This window comes from Sminthopsis crassicaudata, chromosome 3 (genome assembly GCF_048593235.1).
Source record: "Sminthopsis crassicaudata isolate SCR6 chromosome 3, ASM4859323v1, whole genome shotgun sequence".
In the NCBI taxonomy this organism is placed as follows: Eukaryota; Metazoa; Chordata; class Mammalia; order Dasyuromorphia; family Dasyuridae; genus Sminthopsis; species Sminthopsis crassicaudata.
The window spans coordinates 413,014,016-413,022,656 of NC_133619.1; the positions used below are offsets into that span (position 1 = coordinate 413,014,016).

General features: G+C 34.8%; 1 pseudogene; it reads right to left on the reverse strand.

Annotated features, from left to right (window-relative positions):
- Nucleotides 1-337: 337 nt before the first annotated feature.
- Nucleotides 338-4,838, reverse strand: LOC141562198 (heat shock cognate 71 kDa protein-like; annotated as a pseudogene).
- Nucleotides 4,839-8,641: the final 3,803 nt, after the last annotated feature.

The following is an 8,641-nucleotide window of genomic DNA, read 5'->3' on the forward strand; positions in this document are numbered from 1 at the left end:
ATCCATGTATATGTATATATAGTTTGATAAATAAAACCATTTTATTTAATAGTACACAAAAATGAATTATAATTATTTTTAAATGTATTTCATATGTTTTTTGAAACTTGAACAATATTTTGAACAATATCATTTGGGTGCACATTTTCATAATTTTGAGGTTGTCCTCAAGATTTCAGTTCCAAATCTTGTTGGTTGTTTGATAATTCTCTAGCACTTAGCACAATTTCTAGCAGTTGACACTTAATAAATTCTTATTGGTTGATTAATTCTTTTTTTTTTTTTTTTTTTTTTTTATGGTGCCAATTTAAATAGATTTTATTCTCCAGGACAAGAATTGCATTTCCACTTGTTTATTACAGTACTGATAAAGTGCAATGTTGTTTAACCTCTCCCTCTGCACACATTCAAGTATTCAGAATGCCCAGATTTACACAGTAGCTTAAATGTTACTTTTTAGAGTGCTACTGCCTTGGCTACAAATTTGAGTCCTTCAATTTTTGGAAAGCTGCGTGGAATGCTTTTTCTTCTGGTGCACTTAGTCAACCTCTTCAATGGTGGGTCCAGAAGAAGCACCTCCAGATGGGGCTGCTCCACCCCCAGGGAACCCACCAGGCATGCTTCCTGGCATACCCCCTGCACTCTGGTACAGCTTAGTAATGATGGGGTTGCAGACCTTCTCCAATTCCTTCTGCTGATGCTCAAATTCTTCCTTTTCAGCAGTCTGGTTCTTATCCAGCCAGTTGATTATTTCATTACATTTGTCAAGAATCTTTTGTTTATCTTCATCACCAATTTTGCCCTGCAGCTTTTCATCTTCAACAGTAGCCTTCATGTTGAAAGCGTAAGATTCAAGAGAATTCTTGGAAGAAACCTTGTCTCTCTGCTTCTCATCCTCAGCCTTGTATTTCTCAGCCTCCTGGACCATACGCTCAATGTCTTCTTTGCTCAGACGCCCTTTGTCGTTTGTGATGGTGATCTTGTTCTCCTTTCCTGTGCTCTTATCCACAGCAGAAACATTAAGGATGCCATTTGCATCAATGTCAAATGTCACTTCAATCCGAGGAACACCTCTGGGTGCTGGGGGGATTCCTGTGAGCTCAAACTTGCCAAGCAGGTTGTTATCCTTTGTCATTGCTCTCTCACCTTCATAAACCTGAATAAGCATACCAGGCTGGTTGTCAGAATAGGTGGTAAAGGTCTGTGTCTGCTTGGTGGGGATGGTGGTATTACGTTTGATCAGAACTGTCATAACTCCTCCAGCAGTTTCAATTCCAAGAGAAAGAGGAGTCACATCCAACAGCAGCAAGTCCTGCACATTTTCAGATTTGTCTCCAGACAAAATGGCAGCCTGGACAGCTACACCATAAGCAACAGCCTCATCAGGATTGATGCTCTTATTGAGTTCCTTGCCATTGAAGAAGTCTTGCAGAAGCTTCTGGATTTTGGGGATGCGAGTAGAACCACCCACCAGGACGATGTCATGAATTTGTGATTTATCGAGCTTGGCATCTCTTAAGGCCTTCTCCACAGGATCCAGTGTGCCACGGAAGAGATCAGCGTTCAGCTCTTCAAACCGGGCTCGAGTGATTGATGTGTAGAAGTCGATACCTTCATAGAGGGAGTCAATCTCAATACTGGCCTGGGTGCTGGAAGAGAGGGTACGCTTTGCACGTTCACAAGCGGTGCGCAGACGGCGAACGGCCCTCTTGTTCTCACTGATGTCCTTCTTGTGCTTTCGCTTGAACTCGGCAATGAAATGGTTGACCATGCGGTTGTCAAAGTCCTCCCCACCCAAGTGGGTATCCCCAGCTGTGGACTTGACTTCAAAGATGCCATCTTCTATGGTAAGGATGGAAACATCAAAAGTACCACCTCCAAGATCAAAGATCAACACATTTCTTTCGGCACCAACCTTTTTGTCCAAGCCATAAGCAATAGCAGCAGCAGTTGGCTCATTGATGATTCGGAGCACATTGAGACCAGCGATGGTTCCAGCATCTTTTGTGGCCTGACGTTGGGAATCGTTGAAATAGGCTGGTACTGTGACCACAGCATTTGTGACAGTCTTCCCAAGGTAAGCTTCAGCAATTTCTTTCATTTTGGTTAAGACCATAGAAGATACTTCTTCAGGATAGAAACTTTTGGTCTCCCCTTTGTACTCCACTTGGACCTTAGGCCTGCCTGCGTCATTCACCACCGTGAAAGGCCAATGCTTCATGTCTGACTGTACAACTGCATCATCAAATCTTCGACCAATCAGACGTTTGGCATCAAAAACTGTGTTGGTGGGGTTCATTGCAACTTGATTCTTTGCAGCATCACCGATTAATCGTTCTGTGTCGGTGAAGGCGACTTAGCTGGGGGTGGTCCTGTTTCCTTGGTCATTAGCGATGATCTCCACTTTCCCATGTTGAAAGACTCCAACACAGGAATAAGTGGTGCCTTCGACATGGTTGCTGGGGAGTCGGGGGTCATGGCTGACCGCTGTGGAGAAAGAAGGGCTGCTGCTGCGCTGAGTAGACCCGGTTGATTAATTCTAATTGATGGAGGCCCAAGTGATGAATATCTAATTAAGGACTTTATACCAAGTCATGAAATTCCATGCTTCCCATTCAATTTCTTTCTATTTTGCAAAGCATCATTGAAATTAAACCCTAATATCATACATCTTGAGGAATATTCTGATTTCATTTTTCCACTCATTTTTTCATTGTTATAATCAGAATACATAAGAATTCTTCCAAAATAAAAAAAGAAAGAAAGAAAATGAGGTTGGAAAGATGTTATATCTACTAATTACATTTGTGATTGCTCTTTAAATAAGGATATGGCTTAAGGAAATAATGGTGATTTTTAGTTGGTTCCATGGTTATATTGATTAGATTAATTAAAATTATTCTTATTAATGTCAAATACCTAAAAAATATGTGTATAACCAAAAATGTCTTTCAGACTTATAAGTGATCAAAAAAATTGATATTTATAGCTTTCACCTTGTTTTCTTAAACAATTATCTTTTCTTCTTTCTCACTTTCCTGCTTCCAAAATCTATAACGTTTAGATTAATTAGCTTTATACTATATTGAGTTAACTTTATACTAGTAGCTTTATACTAGTAACTTTATACTATCCAAAATTCATGGAGTACTTGTACCATTTTGATTTTGCTATTCAGTCACAAATCCAGCAGTTTTTCCAACCTCTGTATTTCTTTTGAAGTGGCTACCGTTTTTCTACTCATCATTTCACAATTTTGGATTTTGGAATTCTTGATCTCCAAGTGGTTCTTTTAAATCTTCTCTGGAACTCATTTTTTTCTTCTCTCTCTCTCTCTCTCTCTCTCTCTCTCTCTCTCTCTCTCTCTCTCTCTCTCTCTCTCTCTCCCCTGTTTATTGAGAATGTCTGGAACTGGAACCAAGATAAGAGAACAGAGAAATAATTCAATTGAGTTCTCCCAACATTTCCCCTCAAAAACAAAATAAAACAAAACAAAACAAAACAAAACAAAAACCTTTTGAATTTCACCTCAAAATGACTTTTGGATTGACTGGGACAAGGAAGGTAAGAATGAGATGTTCTTCAAGGCAAATATAAATTTCCATAAGTGCTGGCATTAAAACCACAAATGTGAATATACTGCTGAAGAGAAAAATGGATAATTAATAAAACAGAAGACTTTGAATCATTCTTGATAAAAAGACTAGATGTAAAAAAAAATAATTGTTTCAAATACAACATTAAAGAGGAAAATAAAAAGGCAAATAGAAATCGAAATCATAATAAAATCAATAAGGTTAAAGAATGCCAATTATATAAGGAACAATGATACTTGTAACTCCTAAGAATTTATCAATATTAAGATAGTTAAAAAGCACATAAATAGAAAAAAGGCACAGAAGTGCATTATTTATGTTGGGACGATATGAAAAAATGGATGTAAGTTGGATAGCTACAAGAAGAGAAAGGGTAAAGAAGCAAGGGAAAGTTATCTAACATAAAAGAGCCACATAAATTTGTACAGTGGAAGAGAAAGTGGAGGGTGCAGTGGGCAACGTGTAAACCTTATACATATCAAAATTGGTTAAAAAAAGGGAATATATACACATTCATATCACCACAATTGTAAATGTAATGTGAATGGGAAGAACTCACTCATAAAACTGGAGCAAATAATACACTGGATTAGAAACTAGAATCCAAGAATATGTTGTTTATAAATATCACACTTAAAACAAAGAGATACAGACAGAATAAAGATAGGAAGCAATAAGCTGAGCATTTTTTGGCTTCTTTTAAATTAAAAAAAAAGAGTCAGGGATAGCAATGATGAACTTAGGCAAAGCAAAAGCAAAAACTTTTTGTTGGTGTTGGTCAGTTGTTTTTTTTTTTTTTTTTGTTTTTTTGTTTTTTGTTTGTTTGTTTTTTTTTTTTTAGTTCATGACACATTTTGAGTTTTCTTAACAATGATAGTTGAGTGGTTTGTTAATCCCTATTCCAATTAATTTATTTTACATATGGAAAAACAAACAACAACAAAAATGAGGCAAACGGAATAAAAAGTGTCTTTCCCAGGTTTAGAAGACAAGAAAATATCTGAAACTGGATTTGAAATCATGTCTTCCTTTCACCATTTTTAATGATCAACCACTCTACCACTCAAGCTATTCCATAAAAGCAACATATAAGAGACTATTTTAAAATTGTTTAGCATAGTGCATGACATATAGCAGACAATAAATACAACTTACCTTCCTTCCTCTCATCTCTGTGACCTTGTTAGTTTTGCTATATTCAATTATAATTCCAATGCATGTGTTTCTAAAGTCTACGCTCATATTTCTTTAGTGTTAGTCAAGTATCTTTGTCTACTTGAAATTTCCACTTTTGGATTTCATAGACATGTCAAACTTATAATGTTCAAAAGAGAGCTCATTATATTTTCACAAAAATGCTCTCCTAATTTTATTATTTTGAGGGTACTATTATCCTTCTACTTCATTAGGTTAAAATACTGAGAATCATTTGGGAGTCTCATTTTCTTTTGAATTCTATATTCATTAAATTGTCAAATATTGTCGATTATAAGCCCTCAGTTCTATCCAATATGCATATCTGTCACATTTATTGGAGCAACACCACAACACCCCTAGTCTAAATTTTCACCACCTCTTTTCTCAATTAATCTAATAGTCTTTTAATTATTTTCTCCTTATCAATGCATCCCTCATATTATTGTTAGATTGTCATTCCTTTCAGGTGATTTATTTTATTTTATTTATTCCAATTACATATAAAGATAGTATTCAACATTCATTTTTATGGAATTTTGAGTTCTATTTTTTCTTCCTCCCTCCTTTCTCTCTCCCTCCCCAAGAAAGAAATTAATCCAAAGTAGCTTATGTATGTACAATTGTGTTAAACTTATTTTCATATTAGTCATGTTGTGAAAGAAAAATCAGAACAAAAGGGGAAAGTAATGAGAAAGGAAAAAAATACACATAATTCCATCAGCATTAAGTCTACATATGTTTTTCCTCTGGATGTGGACAATATTTATCAAGTGAGAAATTACTTGTATCCTTATAAATTTGACTCAATTCTTTATATATTTGAGAAATTAGGATTTTGTCAAAACACTGGCTATAAATTTTATTTTCCATCTTTCTGTTTTCTCTTCATCTTGGTTTTGTTCATAAAAATTAAAATTTTAATTTAATGCATTCAAAAATATGTAATATATATACATACACATACATATGTGTATATATATATATATGTGCATACATACATATATACATTGTATTTTATAATGTTCTCTATCTGTTTATTGGTCAATAAGTCCTCTGTTTTCCAAAGATCTGAGAGGTAAACTATTTCTCACTTTCTTAAATTGCTTATGGTTATCATCTTTTATATCTAAATTATGTACCCATTTTGTCCTTATCTTAGCTTAGAGTCTGAAATGATCTATGTCTAGTGTCTGCCACATTGTTTTAATAATTTTCCCAAGAGTTTTGTCAAATACCATGTTCTTTTTTTGTGTCCTTTTTAATTTTTTAGTTAATAGTATTTTATTTTTTCAAATATATGCCAAGACAGTTTTCAACATTCACTTTTGCAAAACCTTGTTTTCCAATTGTTTCTCCCTCTCTCCTTACTCCCCTAAGACAACAAGCCATCCAAAACAAATTAAACACATTTTCATATTTATCATGCTGCTCAGGAAAAATAAATCAAAAGGGAAAAAAAACAAAAAAGAGAAGAATAACAAGTGAACAACAAAAATGTAAATACTATGCTTTGATCCACATTCAGTCCCCATGTCTCTCTCTCTGGATGAGGATAGCACTTTCTAATACAAATCTCTTGGAATTGCTTTGAATCACCTCATTGCTGAAAAGAACTATGTTCGTTATTGTTGATCATCACATAATCTTGTTCTTTTGGTTCGGCTTCTCCTTATTTCACATCAATTCATGTAATACTTTCAGGCTTTTCTGAAATTAGACTGTTCATCATTTCTTATAAAACTATAATACTCCATTACATTCTTATAACACAACTTATTCAACTATTCCCCAATTTATGAGCATCCATCAATTTCCAATTCCTTGATGCTATACAAAAGGAAAGTTATGGTCTTTGCATTTATCAAATACTATATTATTATAATCATAGATCACTGTTTCTTGTGTACCTAACGTTTTACTGATCCACATCCCTATTTCTTAACCCATACCAAATAATTTGATAATTGCCACTTTATAATAAAGTTTTAGATTTGGCATAAGTAGGCAGACTGTCATTCCTAAAGCATACATCTGTCCATTCATTCCTCTACTCAGTAACCTTATTGGATGTTGCTTGCCAGGAGTGTAGTTAGGAGTTTGGAGCCATAAGGATTATCACTCTGCTCTATAGAAAGAAGAAAAACCCAGCTAGGATTAAACCTATGTGCTTTCTTAATTATTATTACTCTAAGATATTCATTTTTTAGATTCAAGCTAAACATCTAAACTCTGTTCATTAACTGAGAAAACATTATACACAATGCTTAATTCTTTCCCCATCAAATACCAATTCTTCATGAACACACATAGCAACTAGCAGAAAACAAACAAACAAAAATCCATCCAAGTTGACAGTAAAAGAGGAATCAGGATGTATGCATAACAGAATAAATACCAGAAAATAAATAGTGAAGGAGCTCTTCCATTGGGATTGTGGTGACAGTTCAATCAAGAAAGAAAGAGTCCCTGACCTCACATAAGGGGAAATTCTCTAAATTTTCTAGTGTAGAAAGCTGGAGAGTGGGGAATGTGAGAGGCTGCCTGCTCCCATCCTGATAGTTTCTTTTTAAAGTATTACTATCTCTTCAGTAATCTGAAGGGGTTCAAAATCCATCTTTTTTTTCCCCCCGAATACTGGAAATCCAAAGTATTTGAAGCCAAACTAGAAAAAGATTTCAAAAACAGTGAAGAGAATTGAAGAGCCATACATTCCTCCCTCCAGCTCTTAGCAACTGATCCCTATCATTACAAGACATAAGAATCTTCACAAAGAGAAAAATCTCATACCAATACTATCAAAGTTTGTTTGTCTGTCTATCTATCTATCTATCTATCTATATCTATTTATCCTGAGGCTGGGGTTAAGTGACTTGCCCAGGGTCACTAGGAAGTGTTAAGTGTCTGAGACCAGATTTGAACTCAGATTCTCCTGAATTCAAGGCTGGTGCTCTATCCACTGCGTCACCTAGCTGCCCCTGCTCTGTTTATTTAGAATATGTGAGCCAACTCTACTCTCTGTTGTAATGATGAGTCATTTTTCTGATCTGGCTGATTCTTCTAAAAAAAAAAAAAAGAGATTGCACTAGATGCCTTTTTTCTAAAGTTTCTTCTTTGGAAGAGGGAACAAATGTTTACTGTTTTGTATGTACTTTACATGCATGAAGTACTTTACATATATCTCATTTGATCCTCCCAATATCCCTGGTAGATAGGTAATACTATTTTTCCTACTTTATAATTTTAGCTATAAATACTTTTGTCCCTGGGACTTGAAAAGGAAATGAAAAGCAAAAACATCCTCTGAACAGAGGCATAGGATGAAGGAGCCAACAATGGAAAATTGCAATCATTAAATGTTAGAATTTTTGTACTTGTCATCTATAATTTTGTTATTTAGAAAGAACTTCCAAGGGTTTATATTGTCTACTTCTGTGCTTTCAACTACTAGAAACCATCTCATGTCTTAGAAAAAGTAATTGAACTAGGTAGTTCTCCTGCATTAAGTGTAGGCTACCATTGGTGTTGTAGGATGTGTTAATTTCACATGATGAACTCTCTCCTGACAGTGTTCCTAGTAATCCAACATTCCAATTACTATTTATTTTTATTTATAGCATTTCATTTTATAGTTTCAAAAACACAGTTTATTTCCTCTTTTTCAATAAATGTGCTTTATGAATCTAGAATGGAATGTTATAATCTCTAATAGAAATTAATTGGCATATTCCATCATCACACTGTGAGTCACTGTACCTTTTATAAACCACTCCTGAACTATCCACCAGCCAGTACTCTAAAGAAAATGAGAAGCAAATAGAAAGTTACTTCAGGCTTTTTATCTATCATAT